Here is a 19,990-nt window from a genome sequence, read left to right on the forward strand (position 1 = left end):
GTCGTCACCACACGTGAATTGTTTGAATTGTGAATAACTAGCAAGACTGACGATACGCATCTCTTCCTCGAGTACCGTGGGAAATCCACCTTTTTTGACGGCTACTAATCGTAATAAATTTCCTCCGTATTCACCACGTGGACTGTAAAGTGGTTGTTCTCAGCACAGTTTTCTGTGGATGTGTGGCTTTCTCCGGGGGAAGGAGCTTTCCAGAAAAGAATGAAAATATTGTCGGCTCTATGTGTCAACACCGGCCCACGCAGACAGGCCACTTCAGCACACTGTGACACACTTACATCCAGGCGACCACAAACCACGGTAAAACACTTTTACCAGAAAATACGTTAAAGGACCTATTAGAAACGACTGATTCAATTACAGAATACACTTAATGCTCGCCTGTTTCAGAGAATGATAATGTGCTCTTCAGAAATAGACATGGGCTCTTCAGATAGAGAACTTGTGAAACTCAGTTGGCTCTCTTCGTTCATAAAATCCAGAGCGTCGAACGCCGTCTAGGTTGATGCCCTGTTCCCTAAACTTCCGCTTGTCATTCATACAGTTCCTCTCTGATGCATAGAGAACAAAACACGAGCAACTATCGGACCAGCTTTGTGGCTGGACTCGGGACTTCCCAGCAGAGAGAACTCAACACGTCGTCCGTGAGGGGCCGAAATCGTCCGACGTAAAAGTAACCTCGAGAACATTCGAAAGGAGTGTTATAGGGCGGTTAGTATTCACGAAATATGTAGACGTTCTACTGATTAATGTCGAAACTCCATAAGGCTGTTCGCGACCGATGTTGTTGTACGTAAGACAACTCCAGTGCCAGAAAACTGTGATGAAATGCTGGAAGACGTAGAGGATCGACGCTTAGTACAAGGAGTTACAATGGACTGTCTATAAAAATGAATGTAGTCTGTTGCGCTTAAATAGGCAGAGAGACGCAATGCTGGCTACACTGTTGGAGATAAAGCACAGGAAACAGCAACAACTATAAAACGTTTTGAAGTAACCGTCCGGAGCGACCTAAAGTGGTGCAACCATGTAAAACTAATTGCAGGAAAAGCAGGCTGAGATTCATTGAAAGAACTATAAGAAAATGGTGATTCATCCATGATTGAAGTGGCTTACAAAATACTTGATCGATCGATTGATCCTTGAATGCTGCCCGGCAACCTGGGGCTCTTACGAGGTGGGTTTGCTAGAGGAAATAGAGAAGATTCAAAGAAACGGTGGGAGTTTCGTCACGGTTAGTTTAGAAAACATTAGATCGGTACGGTATTGCTCATCAAACATCTGTGGCATGAGCTTCGAGAGGAGCGTTGTGCATCAAGAAAATGTTTCCTTTGAAATTCTTAGTGTGTACGTTCCAAGAAGACTTACGCAACATATTACTTCCTATCACACGCATCCCGAGAAATGACCACGACGAGAAAATAAGGAAATTGGAGCTCGTACAGAGGTTTAACGAAAGCCATTCTTACTAAGTAGCGTCCTCTAGTGGAACAGTGAGAGCGGTACCTGAAGTACCCTCCACCGCACACCGTAAGGTGGTTTAGGGAGTGTTGTTGTAGCTGTAGCTACGACTGGAATGTCAAAATAACTTTAATAACGACTGATATTCGTAACCGGATATAAATCTGCAGTGCAATGTTGCTGTGGTAACAAGGACAATCGTAAAGGTTAGGGTACAGTTCATCTAGCATCATGCAACTATCTGCCAAAAGTAGCACTACTCAAAGGTTGCCGTACAGTCGATACGATTGTCAAATGATTGGCAGCAATCGTAGCAGTTGGGATTGTTCACGCTTGACGAAACACGCGCTGCATTTCTCAAACAGAGATTTGTGGCGGACATTCATATTTTCTCGTGGAATGACAACTGACACATGACCACAGTGGCGCACTCTACGGTGGAATCGTCTTACATGCTCTGTAGGCCCCACGATACAACTGACATTGAGCGCGTCTACCTAACTTGTATCTAAGTTTGTGGCGCAAGATGAGAGAAAGCACAAACCAGGACTTTTCGTTCAATTTATCAGATCACCCTGATACCTGGTATATAAGTTATACACGATAACACTCTTGACCCACTGGAATAACCGGCCTTTTAGGGCACAAACATGTAAAATAAGGAGGTCTTAATCTGATACACAGCATCGAATATCAATATGGGACAGACGGAAAGTCAACATCAGTCGTCACGCCAACTGTCATTGCATTGCAGATATAGGTTTCAGCTGACAGTGTAGCTGTCAGCAGTGCGTGATAAGTACTGATGTAGAGTTAAAACACACTGATGATTAACTGCACTATCGGCTGAAACCTAGATCTGCAATGCAATAGAAAAGACAGATGGCATGGCAACCGATGTTGACCTTCTTTCTGTCGCGCATCACATCAGGGTCGTGAGTCATAGTGATTCCCATGAAATCGAAGATGATGAATATCAATATCTCGTCCTTCTGAGATCGATACCTTACAATAAAAGGCACACGACTTATGACATAAAGGAGCAACACACCTATAAACACGATAACACAAGGACATCCAACCAAGGATCTTGTTCCAGGACCTTATCATAAAATGCGTCCAACAAAAGCCGACAACTTAAGCAAACATCAGACAGACGACACAAACATACACAGTTTGCAGTAAAGCATTAATCAAACACTGAGGGAAAAAAAACACAACACCAAAAAGTAATTAATGTAGAGTAATGAAATCTGGGAAATACATATGTCTAGGTGAGATATATAAATAATTAACATTGCGAGATCACTAGTTCATGAAAGCGCGAGGTACGCCATTCCAAATGCAGAATGCTTGGAACATTAGTAACCGGTGTAACCGCCAGAATGTTGGATGTAAGCACGTGAAACTGCATGCATTTTGTTGTACTGGCGCCAGATGTCAGTTTGTGGGATGGAGTTCCATGCCTGTTGCACTTGGTCGGTCAATACAGGGACGATTAAGGCTGTTTGTGGATGACGCTGGAGCTTTCGTCCGATGATGTTCCATATGTGCTCGGTTGGAGACAGATCTGGTGATCGAGCAGGCCAACGCAACAGGTCGACACTTTGTAGAACATATGGGTTACGACAGCGTAAAGTGGGGGAGTGTTATCCTGTTGGAAAACAGCCCCTGGAATTCTGTTCACTAACGGCAGCGCAACATGTCGAATCACCAGACTGAGGTACAGAGTTGCAGTTAGCGTGCTTGTGATAACCACTGTCATACGAAATCGCATCTAACGCGCACACAAGTTGGTTGTAGATCCTCGACTGGCCCTCTTCTAACCAACACACCACCATCACTGGCACCGAGGCAGAACCAGTTTCCATCATAAAACACAACAGACCTCCAACCTGCCCTCCAACGAGCTCTCGCTTGACACCACTGAAGTCGCAAACGTCGATCGTTTGGAATCAGTGGAATACACGCTACAGAGAGTCTGGCTCGGAGCCGTCCTTGAAATAACAGATTTGTAACCGTTCGTTGTGTGGCTGTGCTGCCAACTGATGCTCCAGTTGTTGCTCCAGATGCAGTACGATGCGTCAGAGCCTTACATCGAAGACTATGATCTTCTCTCTCGGAAGTGCCACGTGGGCACCCCACAGCCTGATCTTCTTGCGACCGTACATTCCTATGATCACCGCTGCCAGCAGTGATATACAGTGGCAACATTCCTGCCAAGTCTTTCCGCAGTATTGCAGTAAAGAAAAGCTCTTCCGTAACTAATGCTGTTGCCAATGGGCCAAAGCTGCAGTGTGTTGGCGGAAAGATGCACAAACATTGAAGATAAAATCGTATGAGTCGTTAGATTGCGTCATACTCCTCTTCAGACTTCTTCAATGATCGACGCTTCGATCTCTCTGTTATGATCTTCTTAGTGAAGTGTTCATAATGACGTCTTTATCCCCTTAAGGAAATTCTTGATTGACATAGACAGTCTCAAAGGTAACTAAACCTCACGACCAGTGCAGAGTGCATTTAAAGTAAACCTGATTATATCATCATAGTAGCTCTACTAGCGCCACTCTTATGTGACTGGGGTGAAATTTGAATCGATATCATTTTTCAGAAGTAGAAACACACCTACCAACTTTCGTTTATGTCGGACTACTCCTTCTTGGTGTCGCGATTTTTATTTCGACGGTGTATGCACATCCTATAGAAAGGATGTAAAGGAAAGTAACATTAATAACAGGCAACTCGTCCCTAAAATACAATTCGGTCAGATACAGCACTGTTCTTCAAATTCTAGTCCTAACAGTGGATTTGCTGAGTTTAACTAACGGAAATCCTTGGTTACTTAAGCATGTTACCACAAGCTCAACGGTTTGCACGGCAATATAGCACAAGACACTACATACTGCCTTCCACTTGTAATAAATGAAACCACACTTCAGCTAGCACCTCCCTGCTCTCAGCTGCTCCGTGTCTGCTGGACATAGGAAGGCAAACACCGCCCACTGCTCCAGCGAGAACGAAGCCTAGTGTTGACAGCAAGCTGGTCGAAGCCTTGACCGTCCGTCAACCCAACTGCCTTGCTGCTCTACTATGTTTTCAGCTCGACATTCAGGCGTCCGCCCTCGAGCTCCAGCTTGCTGTTTCCGCTTTCTCTGGCTGGTACGAACTCGTACTCTTCTTCACCTCAGCCTCCTCACCCCAACAGTGACAGCGGCTGCCCATCTTCTGTCTATACGGAACTGCGCTGAAACTGGCACATTCAGGGCCAGCTATGCCAATATCCAAACCAGCTCGGCCGTCGCGCCACGCATCGGCCCGGCCCGGCCCGGCGATGTAGTGAAGACTAGTCGGCCGGCCTTCACCCACAGTGGTCCGACACAGGCACCAAGATGACGTTGCCACTTCAGTTCCGTTCGTCAGACTCCAGCTCACAACATCTGGCGCATCAGGAAAGTAGGAGCAACGCTTGTGCGACTGTCAGTTGGGGCAGCAGTTCAAGCGTAAACGTGAAATTGATAATTCGCGACACAGTATCTAACTCTTGGCAGTAAAAGCTATATGACAACAACATCATCGTGAGAAGTACTCAATGGCATGCCTAATGAAGTGAAACTTACCCGTCATTTCAAATTAAATTTTATCGTTTAATATTTCGTCGACGATGAGATTAGTGGAGACGTAGCACAAGCTCGGGTTGGACAAGAATGGGTCGGTAAATCAGCCAGCAAGGCTTAGAAAAACCGAGGGAAATCTTACTCACATCAATGCGGTCGGGCATTTGAGTCCTACTACTGCAGAACGGGAGCCGACAGCTCCCTTTATTGTTGCGTTATTCACAGCCAGTCGCAGGCCTCTTTATTCGTCTCCACGTCGGCAGTTGGTGTGTCAATGTCACTGCTTGTTCAAGCTGCTCTTCAATTGACTTCACGAGGCTTTCTGGCTCCTGTCCCAGACCATCTGTAAGTGGAAAAGTCCGAACAGTTAACCTCGCACGGATGGCAAATGACATTACCCACTAGACCGCATAAACGATTGTTAAAGCCGGCCGCGGTGGTCTCGCGGTTCTAGGCGCGCAGTCCGGAACCGTGCGACTGCTACGGTCGCAGGTTCGAATCCTGCCTCTGGCATGGATGTGTGTGATGTCCTTAGGTTAGTTAGGTTTAAGTAGTTCTAAGTTCTAGGGGACTGATGACTACAGCAGTTGAGTCCCATAGTGCTCAGAGCCATTTGAACCATTTGATTGTTAACGATATTGATACAAAAACAAAAAAAAAAATGGTTCAAATGGCTCTGAGCACTATGGGACTTAACTTCTGAGGTCATCAGTCCCCTAGAACTTAGAACTACTTAAACCTAACTAACCTAAGGTAATCACACACATCCATGCCCGAGGCAGAATTCGAACCTGCGACCGTAGCGACCGTAGCGATCGCGCGGTTCCAGACTGTAGCGCCTAGAACCGCTCGGCCACTCCGGCCGTCAAAAACAAACACTGTGATAACATTTGCAATATTAGCACGATCATATTTTGATCATGTATTCAAGAATGAGCGACTGACAGCTATCATTAGCAGTTATACTAGAAAAATACGGAGCAAAGTAGCTAACGCAAAAAGCTTCACTAAATTATTTACAAATCCTTTGGTATAAAACAAACACAACTGTGTAGATAGTTGCATTAAAGGTTATATGCACGTGTGATGGAAAACTAAATAAATAATCAATATCTGGATACCTTTATTTGTGACGATGTATTGTAAGAAAGTATTTCGTTTGAACACAATATATATGTTAAATTTGTTTATTCTTACATTTCTTTTGTTATCTTGCGTTTCATTAAGGAATATATTTGCTAACAGCTCCAATAAGACGAATCACAACTCTTTGTTGTTGTTTCTTAATCAATATCGTAATTCAAAGCGATTTTAGTAAATCCTTAACTTGTCCAATTATTTTCATTTTTAAATGAATTTTTTTCATCAATTTGTACAAGGTTAGCGTTGGTCCTGGCGAGGATGGTCAAGGGTATAGACATCTAAAGAGAGCTACTGTGGTAAAATAGTTCTTTAAAAATTTAGCTGATGTTTTCTCGTAACGGTTTGCGTATGGGCGCGAGTTAGCCAGTCAAAGTGATGTTGAAAGAAAGTTATTTTTATTTAGTGTCGAAACAAAGTTCTAAAAATAAGGAGAGAGATAGTTCACGTAATTGCTAGCTGAAAGCCGGTGCCACAGACACCGTCCAACGTAACAACAGCCAGTAGTCAGCACGTCATTTCTCTCGTTCCCTCGCTGCTGGCTAGCGGTGAATGGTGGCTTGTTTCTATATCCACATACATACGCCACAAGCCACAGTACGGTGCGTGGTGGAGGATATCCTGTACCACTATTTGTCGTTTCCTTTCCTGTTCCACCAGCAGACAGAGCGAGGGAAAAACGACTCTCTGTATGCCTCTCCGTATGAGTCCTGATTTCTCGTACCTTATCTTCGTGGTCCTTACGCGAAACGTACGTCGGCGGCAGTAGGATCATTCTGCAGCCAGCTTCAGATGCCGGTTCTCTAAGTTTTCTCTATAGCGTTTCTCGAAAAGAGCGTCGCCTTCCCTAGAGGGATTCCCATTTGAGTTCCTGAAGCATCTCCGTAACACTTGTTTGTTGTTCGAACCTACCGATAATAAATCTAGCAGCTGCCTCTGGATTGCTTCGATGCTTTCCTTTAACCCGACATGGCACGGATCCCAAACACCCTAGTAGTACTCAAGAATATGTCGCACAATCATGCTATACGCGCACGTCAGCACGCTCAACAGGAACGAAAAATCTCGATGAAGCGACGATCCTACTCGCCATGTAGGCCACAATGAATTATACTTGAGCGTCGCAGATGACAATTTAAGTGAAAAATTTGGCATAAGAAATACAAATTTGTAATGTCCCTTAGACCGTCTAGGCGACTTGTACAAAGTCGTTAAACCAAAAATTGTGTAGCGAAATTTTATAGAATTCAGTTATGAACCTCAAATGCTACCGTTATAGGCTTTTCATTCAATAACTTCTCTAAAATAGTATTTTTGCGAAATAGTTAAAATTAAATTTCCTCTGGTAGGGTTTCCTAGGCGATCTATAGATCCCAAATACAGCCTGCACACAATAGGGTGTGCTCTCCTACATTGTACAGCGACACAGAGACACGAGGTTGCCCGCATTACTAAGGAACCATTTCATCTACATCTACATGGATACTCTGCAAATCACATTGAAGTGCCTGGCAGACGGTTCATCGAACCACCTTCACAATTCTCTATTATTCCAATCTCGTATAGCGCACAGAAAGAATGAGCACCTATATTTTTCCGTACGAGCTCCGATTTCCCTTCTTTTATCGTCGTGATCGTTCCTCCCTATGTAGGTCGGTGTCAACAAAATATTTTCGTGCAATCGGAGAAGAAAGTTGGTGATTGGAATTTCGTGAGAAGTTTCCTTCGCAACGAATACCGCCTTTCTTTTAACGATTTCCAGCCCAAATCCTGTATCATTTCTGCAATACTCTCTCCCATATTTCGCGATAATACAAAACGTGCTGCCTTTCTTTGAACTTTTTCGCTGTACTCCGTCAGTCCTATCTGGTAAGGATCCCACACCACGCAGCGGTATTCTAAAAGAGGACGGGCAAGCGTAGTGTAGACAGTCTCCTTAGTAGGTCTGTTGCATTTTCTAAGTGTCCTGCCAATAAAACGCAGTCTTTGGTTAACCTTACCCACAACATTTTCTGTGTGTTCCTTCCAATTTAAGTTGTTTGTAGTTGTGAAACCTAGGTATTTAGTTGAATTTACGGCCTTTAGATTTGATTGATTAATCGTGTAACCGAAGTTTAACGAATTCCTTTTAGCACTCATGTGGATGACCGCACATTTTTCGTTATTTAGGGTCAACTGCCAGTTTTCGCACCATTCAGATATTTTTTTCTAAATCGTTTTGCAGTTTGTTTTGATCTTCTGATGACTTTATTAGTCGATAAACGACAGCTTCATCTGCAAACAACCGAAGACGGCTGCTCAGATTGTCTCCTGAATCGTTTATTTGTTGTGAAACTAGACTGTTTTCCGACCTTTGACTGTGTGCTTAACCTCTTTGCCTCAAAATCGATCACCTCAGTGATAACGAACGAGGAGTATGGTACAGACACGCTCTTGTGCCCGCGGGACAATGTTTTGGTCGAGGTAAAACAATATCGTGTGTGAGGAGAAAGACAAGAGACTGAAGCTGCAAATTTGTGTACGTAAGAAAAATGGTTAAAATGGCTCTGAGCACTATGGGACTTAACATCTGAGGTCATCAGTCCCCTAGACTTAGAACTACTCGTACATAAAGCTAACTAAACGAAGGACATAACACACATCCACGCCCGAGGCAGGATTCGAACCTGCGACCATAGCAGCCGCGCGGTTTCGGACTGAAACGCCTAGAACCGCTCGGTCACAGCGGCCGGCCATAATTTTGCAGGTAAATTCAGTGGTGGATGTGGATACTGACTGCAAAATGTGTTGCGAATAGAGTTAGTAGCGAAGAAGTAATAAATTAAAACGTCATGCTTAATGCTGAAGTTTTACAATACGTACAGCGAAAAAAAAGTAAGTGGCCCATCACGCCTTCTCACCTAGCCGGCTGGATACTTGCAGTGAAAATTTCATCCACCTCCAGGACTTGAGCCGGCGTGCCTCCCACTGGAGCGCTCGACGTCGACTACGGTCGCGGGTAGGTCAGTTGGATTATCGATATTTGTGTGTAAAATTTAGCAACTGGTTACAATCATTTCCAGTGAGCTGGGAACTGGCTGAAAAGAACGCTCTTCTGAGACAGCGCACCATGTTCACTTGGGTAGAGAATGAATCACTCAAAAAGTAAAATAAAATCTGTTCACATGATTAAGTATAATTCCCTATCAATGTGGAAGAGGAATTTAGGAAGTTACTATATGATAGCATATCTGAGGCACAAAACAAATTTTGCGAGACGAGTGTGGGAAAGACTTTAATTTAACGAGCTGTAGATAATGAAGAATTCGTAACAGGTGGTGTACGTGGAGCCAAGGCAGAAAGAAACTATCGCGTCTGGACGTTCCCCACGTTCCTATGATAACACCGTGTATTTGGTTACTGTTTTTTTTTTTTTTTTTCGTGTCGATGCGAGGTGCTCAATGTGTCTACAAGAAATGGTGTACCACTCTCAGCCGTGTAACCGCGGTGTTGTATTAAGAAGACACTGCCAATGACAGTCGGTTTCAAACCCGACAGGACTGCTGCTTTCAGTTAATGCAAGTCCATCTCAACCAGTTTGCGAGCGAAAGTTGTGCCAGGAATTGCACGCAGTGAAAAGTTCGCGGCTACGTCGCAAAACGCCGTTGCTCACAGCGACATATGAAGCTGCACGGCCTCAGTGAGTCAAGCAACACAGAACCTGGACAGTAGCTGACTAGCGTGCAGCGTGGTCCGAAAAACTGAGATTTTTGCCTCTTATCAAATTAGGCAAGGTGTCGAATGCAGCGGTGGCCTATTGATGCGTTTCACTTACTGTGTGTGTCTGCTGTAATTCATGGCGCAGGTTGTGTTATGATGTTTTGACGGCGTTTTTCTTACCATGACTGAGGACCCAATCTACAGAATAGGTACAAGAAACTCAGTGTTCTCAGTAAGCAAGTGATGCTCTTTCTTCTCCACCTTCATGATGAGAATACTCTTCACACTGCAAGAGTGACAACAACCTTCTTCACGGGGCTGTACGAATACTTTCCCGGTTTGACGAATATTCAGACACCGCCGCTAGATCGCTAAGTCACTTTATATTCGCCACAGAAAATGTCTGGGACTGTTTGGAACAGCAGATGAAACGTAACAACCCACATTCCCACAGTTTAATATCTCTACGGTATCCAATCATCAATGAGTATATTCATCTGCGTGTGGCGTACCTGAATAAACCTGTGGACTCTGTTTCCTGGGCGGTGACTAATCTTTTTGTCCAGTGTGCCTACATCCAGAGTCCCAGCGATGTCTACGCTGTTTCGAGTAGTGTAGTGCTTGACTGTCCGGTCGAAAGAACAACTGAAGGGCAAAGTACTGAAAGCTACGATTCCGTTGTGACAGCGAGTATGCGCAATCGCCGCCGGCCAATCACTGCCGGGAGCAGGAACAATTGGCGGTGACTAGCGGTGGGGCAACTCGGCTCTCCGGTTACGTCAGCCGCAGTGCGAGCAGGTGGTTCCGCCTTAACGGGTTACCGGTTCATCATCTGCACACTCCGGGAATGCGGCGGAACCTGTCATCCGACACTTTCAGGGGCAAACAGAAAACACTCCCCCTTTCAGTGTCGTTTATGTTAAGGCACTTTGCTGCATCAGCCATGATTAGCAACGTACACCAAATTCACCAGTAGTGCATTTTGTGTAACGGGACTGGTAAACTTCCACAGACGATCTCTTTTCTTAACTCAAATTTTTCGTATTTTCTCGTATGATAATATGTTAATAGGAAGATCATTAGCAGTAATGTACAAGTTTTCCTAGACACGGCTGCGGCAGGAATCAGTTTCAGCCTGCAGTAGTGTAGAGAAACTGTGAATATCCTAAATCAATATAGCTGGACGGAGGCTTGAATCCTGTTCCTCACGGCTACGAGCACTGTATCTCAACCAGTCTACCACTACCGTCGGACTATATATTTCTAGCAGATTCTTCTGCAAAACCGCATTGATGTCTGATCCCCCATAGTTTCTAAAAATTAAGACAAAAATTTGAAGTAGGAGTCTGTCTCGTCAGCGTTGAAACTATTGGGGTACTGAAGAAGGACGAGGGAGGAGGGAGGGAAGTAATACGTTGCGGCCCATTTAAAGAGCCGACAAGACAGTTGTATCAAATGATTTTGGGAAACCACATAAAATGGGAACCATGGTTCCAGGACCTCCCAGGCACTGATTCAGTGGCTTGGACATTGCACTCCCTCGTTTTGCCTTTAAAAACAAAAAGGTATGAGTTGTTTACGAATGTTGTATTTGTGGTTACTATGGCCACAATGAAATTAAAATTCATCGATCACAATTGTAGCATTGCATATCAGGGACAATTAATGCACTTAATAATACTAAACCTATATATCGCCTCCCGGAACGCAAGGGAACCATGAGTCATGATAGTCGTGGATCATTTAGGAGTAAACTATTCTTATGATGGATCAGCAGTTCGAGTGTCATATACCTTCACCATATAAATGTATGATCAATTTAGCGCCGTAAATTTATAACATTACCTTAAATACCTATTATACAGTTACTTAACCGAGACTAAGAAGAAACGGTGACTCAAAGCTAGTCGAACAGTTGCCTAAGGAACGAGCGGAAGACCAGAAAATCGGAACTTTAAATGAAATATATTTTTCCACCGTAAAATTCTGGGAAGCAGTCAAAGAAAAGACTACAGTGAAGGAGATGCTACTGACAAGACATCTAGTGCAGAGATAGTACAATGAACGTACATGGGAAATAACTTTAAAAATTGATATATGTTCTGGCCCTTGGGAAGTATCCCATAGTCAGCGAAGTAAATAAAATGTTTAATTAGGCACCATGTAACTGTTCTTTCTACAGGCCTTTAAAGACTGAGTCAGATTCCAGACGAATGTTGCCCTGTTTTAGTAACTGTGGACAGCCCACTTTGTCGATTCTCAAAACTGTCGTTTTCCACCTCGAGCGGTCTGTCTGAGACTCTCTCAGATCTTCAGAACCTTATTGCCGCACATTTTGTTATCTCATGGGAACTGCACGGAGAACGATTGCCCGAAACCCTCAACACAAAACGCGAAACTTTATGGTGGAGGCACTAGAGACCAGACCTGTACATTACAGCCTTTTGTCGACTCGTAAACCTACTATCGATAGTAGTCTTCGCTCTATTGTACTTCTGCACTTTTTAACCTACTATTCGGCGGCAGGTGACCTAAAAAAATTTTCATTGGCCTTCATAAAATTGTGACGTAAATTACATGGTAAGTGATTATTAATACATGCTTTAACTTGCTGTAACTCTGTTTTGTAAATTTTATAAGTAAAGATACTTCCCTACTTCATAAACCTCCATTACTGTGGAACCGGTGGGCTCTTAGAAAATTTTGCTACTAACACCAATACAAAAGTGGGCGGTAACATTCGTGGTTACAGTTTTTCAAGTTGGCTGTTAATACTTTATTTATTTAATTTCATAAGCTTTTATAAGTTTATAAATTATTTAAAATTCTGATTGTCTGTTTTCATTATTTTCTATTTTTTATTTCATATGGTTAGATTTTATGGATCTATAAACTGTTTTCCAGAATTATGATTGTCGGTTTTCATATCTCTTTCTATTGTGTTTGTGTTATCTGTTTCCACGTTTTACGAGAGTTTGTTTCAAATATTTCAGTTGTCTTTTGGTGACAGTTCAATGCCCTGTGAAAACCATAAAGTTACGTCATCTTACCAGGCGGTGTGCACGTCAAGATTATCGGAGATAGAGGCTAGCCGTCTATTGTAAATTGAGTGCTTTATTGCGTGTTTTATAAATTCTTTTAGTGCCTGTGGAGCACGTATTTCTAATTCTCATGTACTTGTGTTCAACCTGACGGTAATAAACTTATGCAAATTTTATTATTTCTAAGGAGCAGCTCTGAGCTTGAGTCAAACGAAATAATTTCGATTTTTTGGGTAAATGGACTTTTACTGGCACTTTCCACTAGCATCTCGGCACTTTCCACTAGCAGCTCCTCCCTCTTTACCTTCCCAGTTTCCATTTATGTGTTAACGCTTTACAAATCCCATGAGCTCAACATTTCCACATCGCAATATGCATATGTGGTGTATTGCTAACAAAATTTCAAAACATGCAAACAAAACCAATAAATAGATCCTTAGTCCATCTTCATGGACAGCAATAGACAAAAACGTAAAATGAGCGGAATGTAGATCATATAAACGGAACCGATAAAATATAACCAAAAATAAGCAAACTAACTCGAACGACTCATTATACAATAAATGCTGGAGTCATTAGGCCAAAACAGTGACAACAAACATAAGATTTGCAATATAGTATTTTCACATGAAAGACAGCTAAAGTATAATGAAAACACGCACTACGACTGTGGAAATAATCAGCAGGTAAAAGCATAAACGTAGAAGGGCTACAAGTCGTCAGTCTTCTGTTTTCATGCGACTCGCCGCGACTTCCTCTTTCAGTGCAACCTCTTCGTCTTCTAGGCGCTTCAGTCTGGAACCGTGTGACCGCTACGGTCGAATCCTGCCTCGGGCATGGATGTGTGTGAAGTCCTTAGGTTAGTTAGGTTTAAGTAGTTCTAAGTTCTAGGGGACTGATGACCGCAGATGTTAAGTCCCATAGTGCTCAGAGCCATTTGAACCATTTCTTTGTCTTCTAGTAGCACTTACATCCAACATCTTCAACTATTTGGTGGATATATTCCACTCTCTTTCTCCCCCTTCGGTTTTTAGCCTTTACTGCACACACTAGTATCATGGAGGTTATTCCCTGACGTCATAACACGTGTCCTGTCATCCTGTACTTTCTTTTTGTCAGTGCTTGCCATATATTTCTTTCCTCTACAATTCTGTGGGTAACCTCCTCATTTTTTATTTTATGCCAAGCTAATTTTTAACATCCAACAAAATATCTCAAATGCTTCGATACTCCTCTTTTACAGTTTTCCAACAGTCTAAGCTTCACTTCCGTACATTCCAAACCGTACATTCTCAAAAATTTCTTCCTCCAATCAAGGCCAATGTTTGATACCTGCAGACATCTTTTGACCAAGAACGCCCTCTTTGCCTGTGCTAATCTGTTTTTTTATGCCCTTCTTCCTTCATCCGCCATATGTTATTTTGCTTTCGAGACAGAATAATTCCTTTACTTCGTTCCTTTCGTGGTCCCCGATTTACATGTTGCGTTTATCACTAATCACATTTCCGCTAGTCGTCTTATCCGATTTACTGTCAGTCCATATCCCATACTCACTTTTTCCTGTAATTTTTCATCGCTGGGGATAATGAAGTCGTCAACGAATCTTATCATTGATATTCTGTCACCCTTAATTTTAATTCCAACCTGAACCTTTTATTTCCGTCATTTCTTCTTGCATGTACAGAATGGACAGTGGAAGGAAAGACTGCATTCCTGCTTTACACCCTGTTTAATAGTGGACTTCGTTCTTTGTGTTTCATTCCTAATGTTCCCTTCCTTACAAACAGCAAATAAAGAAAATCTCATACCCATACCAAACAATTCTAAAACAAACTACAAACGAAGGCAATGCTACCAAACCACAAGCATTGGCACAAAAGGAGAAGTATCAGTCGGTACCTTTTATTATTGACTTATTTTCATTATACTCTTGATCTATACCAACACTTTTTAAGTCGAAGTTATGTGTATCTTTCAATAAACTTAGGTATGTTTGCAGGTGGGTGTGCTCAGCCGACAAATAATTGCTAAAATTCATGGTTACACTTTCGACTGTCCTTTATTTTGTACAATTCTCAAGCGGCCATTATCAAGTTAAGCTGCCATTTATGCCAGCTTAGCTTGATAATGGTCATTTGACAGAAACTAGCAGCGAATTGTGCAAAATAAAGGACAGACAAAGCTTTCACCAACTTACAGACCTGCTGTTAAATACTTTCGTATTCAGACACGATACCCAAATTTGAGGCGTGCTTTATGACAGAGATAAAACATATTTTTAGTCCTCAGGAATTCACAGAACTGTAAACCGAGGGAAGAGCGTTCATTAAATTTTCGTGTCTAATAAGTGTTTCTGATTTGTAAGCCTATTTTATAAAACTTCACTGGCATCCTGAGTGGCGAAAATTGTGAAAGGTATGTACGAATGGAATCTTCAGCTGAAGAAGCGAAGTGGCCTCCAAGAGATCTTCCTGCACCGCATCCTTGTACGGATCTCTCTAAACAAAGGCCAACGTTGAGAAACAACTGTCTGTCAGACCGCAGCGGCAGGAAATGAAAAGAACTGTGACATCAGAGGCGGAAGTCCCGTACATAACCGTATCAGAAGATAACACACATTTTTTCTAGAAATGAATCTTCCAGAAACTTATTAAAATTAACGGAGACAAGGAAGTAAGTAAGGGCTTAGGATAATGAACTCCTATACTCAGAATTGTGTTTCGGAATTGGTGACGGTCAGTGCATACAGAGAAGTATAGAAAGTCCTTCGAGGCTTACTTGAATCTATTGACCACGATGATGAAAGAAAACTGGTAGCGACAAAGTGATATAAATTTATAAGGCAACATACGAAGTTTCTGTGAAATTGTAGTAACGAAAAATTTCAATTTTTGGAAAGAGAGAGAGAGAGTTTACTGTCTCTCTGAACTCGAAATGATTAGAGAAGTACCAATGGAGACTGACAACAGGTACAGAAAATGCAAACTCCTCGGAAGCAGCGGTAACAGAGGTATGGCAAAACGGCACACTAGACAGATTGACTGCATGACGTATTCCAAGAATTAATGTAGTTAATTTTAGAACACGTGAGGACGCGTCGAATATCGTAAAACGTTTTCCTGGCATTCATTTTCCACGATACGTCCTATGCCTTGCAGTGTCGTCCACTGGAAGTGACATGAATTGTAGGTGAATGCGCAGTTCAGACGGAAGCCTATGCAGAGATTGTTGTGTGGTAGGGCTTCTTTTTAAATGCAAGATATTCATCTCTTAAAAAGAAAGAATAAGTAAGGAACAAGAACCAAAAAAGCTCTTCGTTTTTCTGCCTAGGGAATATGCCAACATGCCATTTAAGTCTAGCGCCGTACTGACCCCCCCTCCCTCAAGACAAATATGCGTACCGTTTAGCATAGAATGAAATGAGTGGCACTATCGCTGGTTGTTGAAGACCTACTGTAACAGATGATTTCTTCACTCCCACTGCTCTCCCCATCTGTAAGAAGGGAAGTAGAAGACTACAAAAGACATAGCGTGCTCTAACACCCTGTGATTAAATCTACCGAATTCTCAATTCTTTTTGTAAATCGAATATAGATTGCAAGCACTCGAACCATATACCTACCGACTGCTTTAGAAGGAAAACCTATTGTTTTTCAGAGGCTTCGCGCAGTAAAAGTTGGTTCTGATGTAACATATGAGACACTTTCGGCTACCACATAAAATTTCTTGAAATTACCCGTCACCTTCCGTAACGATCGTTTTACTTACATTTAGTTTATTCGCTTCTTCGTGTGATTCGACTTTTCGTTTTTGATTTGCCTTGTATAAATTATACCCAGCGTTACTACCATTTACTGCAAGTCAGAACCACCTCTTATACGCTGAGGCATAGTAAATTTTGTGTAGGATGCTTTTTTGAAAAACGTTCTGAAGTATAGTTGTCGATGTACACAGTCAAAATATCTTGATACAACTAATTTATTTAATCCAAAAGAAGATTTTTTTAAAATTAATATTGATTAAGTAAAACATCGATACAAGTGCAAAGACAACTTAAGAAATACTTTGCCTTCGAAAAATTCAAGATCAGATTTGTGATCTACGATTAAAATGCAATCTTTTGATCCACATTCTGTTTGGTTTTGATTTCAACTGTTCTGTAGTGATTTTCGTTTTTGTATGTTTTAGTCCTTATATCCTCACGTAAAAACGGTTAAATCAAAGTATTATGAACATGGTTTACATACAGAGTCGGCAATCTGTGAGGGACCATGAACTCTATTTTGGCCCACTAAATCATACCGAAAATTGGCCTTCAGTGTTACTGGAAATTGTATAAATGATATTTTGGTTCATAAGACACTTCGAATTTTTGGCGTAGGGCTTAGATGACGCCGTGTGCGCGACTTCATAAACCACCAAAATAAAGAGTAAAAAAACTGCCTCACCTGGTGATGGGCAGTTGTGGAGAGTTTTCAGTGAGTTACGCCAGTTACTACCAGAGTGACTGGAGCTACAGTTTCAGATGATTCGACTGTAATAAAAAGCATTGTGGAAAAGTAACGAAGCTATGCTGAAATGGGGCAACAGGCTTTTTTGCGTTTGCTCTGAACAATAATAAACAAATATTACTCACAATAATATAATGCACGCTTTGACGGCCGGTATTTGCGTTGTTGCTGCTATTTGATTTGTGGACTTAAGGCCGTGGTCCAAGGCATAATTCTCAGCCTAACGTTTCGTCTTCTACATCTAAATAAAACAAATACTGTAGCCCCAACTCTTCCCCACTACAAGCTCCAATGCATAAGTCGACGCGAATCCGTGAGCTCAGGCAGCGGCCTGACGACGTCACGAAGCGACCGTTGCGTCGATATATACACAGACAGTTCTGCTTGCTGAGCTTTTTTCAGTCTATAACAACTTTCTGAGTCGTTAAAGCATCTGATGAGGTCTCCAGCTGTGAGAGACGAAACGTTAGGCAGAGAAGTATGCCTTAGACCACGGCTTTATGACCATAAATCAAAGATCAGCAATTACCCAAAATGTCTGCCTATTTTTTAACATTTCAAATCACCCAAGACATGTGAAGCCATGGAAGTGCACGATGGCTGTGGGAGTGAGAATATACTGAGAAGTTCCGACCGTTATGGCAAAAGAACGAATCGTAGGTACATCTCAATCGACTGCTCGAATATCTACAATCTGTGCTTACGTTTGTGGTGCCGAAGCAGTCACAAAACAGTACTGAAGACTGCACAACAGGGCGAAATTCTCCAGATAACTCCCTGCTGGATCCGGGCGACGCCAGACTTCTTGGAAAAGTTCTGAATCAACTAGGCGCTAGCGCGACTAGGACAAGATTTCAAGTTGGCCGGCAATGATCAACCGAAGGAGAACTAATTCATGTGTGTCGAAGAACTTACAGTATCTTACAAACTTTTTAAAATTTCGTTAGGTATTGGCAGGAAGACGATCTTACACGTATAGGAATGTGTGCGACAGATGTAGGCCGGCCGCTGGTGGCCGAGCGGTTCTGGCGCTACAGTCTGGAACCGCGCGACCGCTACGGTCGCAGGTTCGAATCCTGCCTCGGGCATGGATGTGTGTGTTGTCCTTAGGTTAGTTAGGTTTAAGTAGTTCTAAGTTCTAGGGGACTTATGACCTCAGCAGTTGAGTCCCATAGTGCTCAGAGCCATTTTTGACAGATGTAGCCAAGTGCTACATCTATTGTGTTCTCATTTGTATGTTACTTATCCTTGCATCCAATTTTAATTGCTCTCAAACTATTTTTTGCAACGGAATATCTTTAACACGAACGAATAAATAAAACCCACGTCATGTTAGCTCCTCTGTGAAAAGAGATTAAGTGATTGGTACGTCATTAGTGTTACGGATATATAAGATATACGGGGTGTTTCACAGATCATGTTAAACATTTCTATAGTTTGTGGAGTGGCTTAGTCGATCAAGTTTTACATAGGAACCCATGTCCGGGAACGTCGTCCAACGACGCTACGGAGCGTCAATGTTATGGGCACCGACGCCTTTCAACGAATATATATGGAGGACGATTGGGTGATGATGTTTCCGACTTTCTAGGATAATGCCAGAGGATGAATGTGTCAATCTGAGATAAGGATCCCAGTACCGGAAACGAACTAGTCGAAAGTTATAAGCGAAAACCTTTCTGATACCTTTGACAGTGGAATACAGGTAGTATTAATGATGTTGCTAAGACTGTACGGAAAGCAACTTTCAGAGAGTGTACTACGGACCAAAACGAGAAAATATGTCCAGTAAACTAGGGCTTTAAAATGCATGCCTTAAAAGCTACGAGCACTTGTTCAATACAGGTGACGTGTTTCACAGTAGCGAAGACGAACAAGTTCTTATAGCTCCTCAGGTATGCATTTTACAGTCCATGTTTACTGGACATTTTTCCTTGTTTTCGTCCATACTATCATCTCTGAAAGTTGGTTTCCCTAGTAACAACAGTACCAGTACATGTTTTGCACTTTCAGATGCATCAAAACATTTTTCGCTTATAACTTTCGGCTAGTTGGTTTCCGGTACTCGGACCCTTACCTCAAATAATTGATATACTTACCCTTCTCCACAATCCTAAAAAGTCTGTAACATCATCAGGGAATCGCCCAGTATATATACAGGGTGGTCCATTGATAGTGACCGTGCCAAATATTTCACAAAATAAGCATCAAATGAAAAAACTATAAAGAACGAAACTCGTCTAGCTTGAAGGGGAAACCAGATGGCGCTATGGTTGGCCCACTAGACGGCGCTGCCATAGGTCAAACGGATATCAACTGCGTTTTTTTTTAAATAGGAACCCTTATTTTTTATTACATATTCGTGTAGTACGTAAAGAAATATGAATGTTTTAGTTTGACCACTTTTTTCGCTTTGTGATAGATGGCGCTGTAATAATCACAAACGTATAAGTACGTGGTATCATGTAACATTCCGCCAGTGCGGACGGTATTTGCTTCGTGAGAC

At 42.4% G+C, this 19,990-nt stretch overlaps 1 protein-coding gene and 1 long non-coding RNA gene across 2 annotated transcripts in view; one reads left to right on the forward strand and one right to left on the reverse strand.

Moving 5' to 3' along the window:
• LOC126251863 (uncharacterized) overlaps nucleotides 1-10,563 on the reverse strand; it is an 85,399-nt gene extending 74,836 nt beyond the window's left edge. Inside the window, exons 1-2 of the long non-coding RNA XR_007545796.1 lie at nucleotides 10,445-10,563; nucleotides 5,240-5,436 (exon numbers count right to left, since the gene is read on the reverse strand). This is a non-coding gene — a long non-coding RNA (uncharacterized LOC126251863). The remainder of the gene's footprint in view (nucleotides 1-5,239; nucleotides 5,437-10,444) is intronic.
• LOC126251858 (protein henna) overlaps nucleotides 1-19,990 on the forward strand; it is a 104,736-nt gene that overhangs the window by 41,063 nt on the left and 43,683 nt on the right. The window lies entirely within an intron of this gene.

Source organism: Schistocerca nitens, chromosome 1 (assembly GCF_023898315.1).
Source record: "Schistocerca nitens isolate TAMUIC-IGC-003100 chromosome 1, iqSchNite1.1, whole genome shotgun sequence".
Classification (NCBI taxonomy): Eukaryota; Metazoa; Arthropoda; class Insecta; order Orthoptera; family Acrididae; genus Schistocerca; species Schistocerca nitens.